Raw genomic sequence first — 4,546 nt, forward strand, 5'->3', positions numbered from 1 at the left:
TCAACTTATTCAAGTCAAGTCTACGATATAAAGAGAGAGGCATAACACTAACACCGGCTCCAAGATCACATAAAGCAGTTTTAACATAGTTTCTTTTAATGGAGCATGGTATAGTGGGTACTCCTGGATCTCCAAGTTTCTTTGGTATTCCACCCTTAAAGGTATAATTAGCAAGCATGGTGGAAATTTCAGCTTCCGGTATCTTTCTTTTATTAGTAACAATTTATTTCATGTACTTAGCATAGGGATTCATTTTGAGCATATCAGTTAATCGCATACGCAAGAAGATAGGTCTAATCATTTCAGCAAAGCGCTCAAAATCCTCATCATCCTTTTTCTTGGATGGTTTGGGAGGAAAAGGCATGGGTTTTTGAACCCATGGCTCCCTTTCTTTACCGTGCTTCCTAGCAACAAAGTCTCTCTTATCGTAACGTTGATTCTTTGATTGTGGGTTATCAAGATCAACAGCAGGTTCAATTTCTACATCATTATCATTACTAGGTTGAGCATCATCATGAACATCATCATTAACATTATCACTAGTTTCATGTTCATTACCAGATTGTGTTTCAGCATCAGAAATAGAAATATCATTAGGATTCTCAGGTGTTTCGGCAATAGGTTTACTAGAGGCATGCAAAGTCCTATCATTTTTCCTTTTCTTCTTTTTAGAAAGACTAGGTGCATCTATATTATGTCTCTGAGAATCTTGCTCAATTCTCTTAGGGTGGCCTTCAGGATACAAAGGTTCCTGAGTCATTTTACCAGTTCTAGTAGACACTCTAACAGCATAATCATTATTCTTATTATTCATTTCATTGAGCAAATCATTATGAGCCTTAAGTACTTGTTCTACTTGAGTGGTAACCATAGAAGCATGTTTACTAATGAGTTTAAGTTCACCTTTAACTCTAGACATATAATCACCCAAGTGTTCAAGCATATCGGAATTATATTTCAATTGTCTATCAAAATAAGCATTAAACTTTTCTTGTTTAACAATAAAATTGTCAAACTCATCTAAGCATTGTCTAGCAGACTTATAACGAGGGATATCACCTTCATCAAATCTATAGAGGGAATTTACCTTTACTACCTGTGTCGGGTTATCAAGACCATGAGTTTCTTCAATAGGTGATGGATTAAGATCATATGTTTCTTCAACAGGAGATAAATTAAGACCATGTATTTCTTCAATAGGAGGTAAATTCTTAACATCTTCAGCTTTAATACCCTTTTCTTTCATAGATTTCTTTGCCTCTTGCATATCTTCAGGACTGAGAAATAGAACACCCCTCTTCTTCGGAGTTGGTTTAGGAATAGGCTCAGGAATTGGCTCAGGAGCTGGCTTAGGAAGTGTCCAATTATTTTCATTTGTCAACATATTATTCAATAGAATTTCAGCTTGATCCGGTGTTCTTTCCCTGAAAACAGAACCAGCACAACTATCCAGGTAATCTCTGGAAGCATCGGTTAGTCCATTATAGAAGATATCCAGTATTTCATTTTTCTTAAGAGGATGATCAGGCAAAGCATTAAGTAATTGGAGAAGCCTCCCCCAAGCTTGTGGGAGACTCTCTTCTTCAATTTGCACAAAATTATATATATCCCTTAAATCATCTTGTTTCGTATGAGCAGGGAAATATTTAGCGGAGAAGTAATAAATCATATCCTGGGGACTACGCACACAACCAGGATCAAGAGAATTAAACCATATCTTAGCATCACCCTTTAATGAGAACGGAAATATTTTAAGGATATAAAAGTAGCGAGTTCTCTCATCATTAGTGAATAGGGTGGCTATATCATTTAATTTAGTAAGATGTGCCACTACAGTTTCAGATTCATAGCCCTAAAAAGGATCAGATTCACCAAAGTAATTATATCAGGATCAACAGAGAATTCATAATCCTTATCAGTAACACAGATAGGTGAAGTAGCAAAAGCAGGGTCAGGTTTCATTCTAGCATTAAGAGATTGCTGCTTCCATTTAGCTAATAACTTCTTAAGATCACTTCTATCATTGCAAGCAAGAATAGCTCTAGCGGATTCTTCATCTAGAACATAACCCTCAGGCACAACAGGCAATTCATATTTATTAGGGGGAGAGTCTTCATCATCACTATCTTTAATATTATCAGTTTCAATAATTTCATTCTCTCTAGCCCTAGCAAGTTGTTCATCAAGAAATTCACCAAGTGGCACCGTAGTATCAAGCATAGAAGTAGTTTCATCATAAGTATCATGCATAGCAGAAGTGGCATCATCAATAACATGCAACATATCAAAATGAATAGCAGAAGCTGGTTTAGGTGTCGCAAGCTTACTCAAAACAGAAGGTGAATCAAGAGCAGAGCTAGATGGCAGTTCCTTACCTCCCCTCGTAGTTGAGGGATAAATTGTTGTTTTTGCGTCTTTCAAGTTCTTCATAGTGACCAGCAGATATAAATCCCAAGTGACTCAAAGAATAGAGCTATGCTCCCAGGCAACGGTGCCAGAAATAAGTCTTGATAACCCACAAGTATAGGGGATCGCAACAGTTTTTGAGGCTAGAGTATTCAACCCAAATTTATGGATTCGACACAAGGGGAGCCAAAGAATATTCTCAAGTATTAGCAGTTGAGTTGTCAGTTCAACCACAACTGGATAACTTAGTATCTGCAGCAAAGTATTTAGTAGCAAAGTAATATGGAAGTAACGGTAACGGTAGCAAAAGTAATATTTCTGGGTTTTGTAGTGATTGTAACAGTAGCAACGGAAAAGTAAATAAGCGGAGAACAATATGTGAAAAGCTCGTAGGCATTGGATTGGTGATGGAGAATTATGCCGGATGCGGTTCATCATGTAACAATCATAACATAGGGTGACACAGAACTAGCTCCAATTCATCAATGTAATGTAGGCATGTATTCCGAATATAGTCATACGTGCTTATGGAAAGGAACTTGCATGACATCTTTTGTCCTACCCTCCCGTGGCAGCGGGGTCCTAATGGAAACTAAGGGATATTAAGGACTCCTTTTAATAGAGTACCGGACCAAAGCATTAACACATAGTGAATACATCAACTCCTCAAACTATGGTCATCACCGGGAGTGGTCCCGATTATTGTCACTTCGGGGTTGCCGGATCATAACACATAGTAGGTGACTATAGACTTGCAAGATAGGATCAAGAACTCACATATATTCATGGAAACATAATAGGTTCAGATCTGAAATCATGGCACTCGGGCCCTAGTGACAAGCATTAAGCATAGCAAAGTCATAGCAACATCAATCTCAGAACATAGTGGATACTAGGGATCAAACCCTAACAAAACTAACTCGATTACATGATAAATCTCATCCAACCCATCACCGTCCAGCAAGCCTACGATGGAATTACTCACGCACGGCGGTGAGCATCATGAAATTGGTGATGGAGGATGGTTGATGATGACGACGGCGACGGATTCCCCTCTCCGGACCCCCAAACGGACTCCAGATCAGCCCTCCCGAGAGGTTTTAGGGCTTCGCGGCGGCTCCGTATCGTAAAACGCGATGAATCCTTCTCTCTGATTTTTTTCTCCCTGAACACAAATATATGGAGTTGGAGTTGAGGTCGGTGGAGCGCCAGGGGGACCACGAGGCAGGGGGCGCGCCCAGGGGGCAGGAGCGCCCCCCACCCTCGTGGACAGGGTGTGGGCCCCCTGACGTGGATTCTTCTTCCAGTATTTTTAATATTTTTTAAAAATATGTTCCATGGAGTTTCAGGTCATTTCGAGAACTTTTGTTTCTGCACATAAATAACACCATGGCAATTCTGCTGAAAACAGCGTCAGTCCGGGTTAGTTCCATTCAAATCATGCAAGTTAGAGTCCAAAACAAGGGCAAAAGTGTTTGGAAAAGTAGATACGATAGGGACGTATCACATCACAACATGACTCTACAACTCAAGTATTTATTCATTAGGCTCCGAAGAGCCAGGTATTACAAACATGGGTCTGATGACCCTCAAATCATACAAGTCAAAGCACATGCGGAAGCTTAACTTGTCTGACTACAGACAACTACAAATGAAAAGACTGAGAAGCCTGACTATCTACAAGACCATGCCGAGGGCACAAGATCGTAGCTGAGGTAACAAGCTAAACGTCGAAGTCCACGCGGAACTACTAGTGAGACTGAAGTCTCTCTGCAAAACATAAATTAAGCAAACGTGAGTACAAATGTACCTAGCAAGACTTACATCAGATCTAGCTACATATGCATCAGTATCAACAACGGGGGTGGTGGAGTTTAACTGCAGCAAGCCAGCTTTGACACGGTGGCTATCCTAAACTACAACTGCAAGTAACTCTTTTGAGGTGGCGCACACGAGTCCACATATTCACCATATCAATACACCACAATGGGTCCACTCCCGTCTCCCTACGATAACGCCATCCATAGCACTCACGCTTATCTTGCGCATTTTAGAGTATCCACTTTCACTTATCTATGAACTGTACAGGCAACCCAGAAGTCCTTTATGGCCGACACGGCTATTCAAATAGATCAACTAT

The sequence above is a fragment of the Triticum aestivum genome, chromosome 1D (genome assembly GCF_018294505.1).
Source record: "Triticum aestivum cultivar Chinese Spring chromosome 1D, IWGSC CS RefSeq v2.1, whole genome shotgun sequence".
In the NCBI taxonomy this organism is placed as follows: Eukaryota; Viridiplantae; Streptophyta; class Magnoliopsida; order Poales; family Poaceae; genus Triticum; species Triticum aestivum.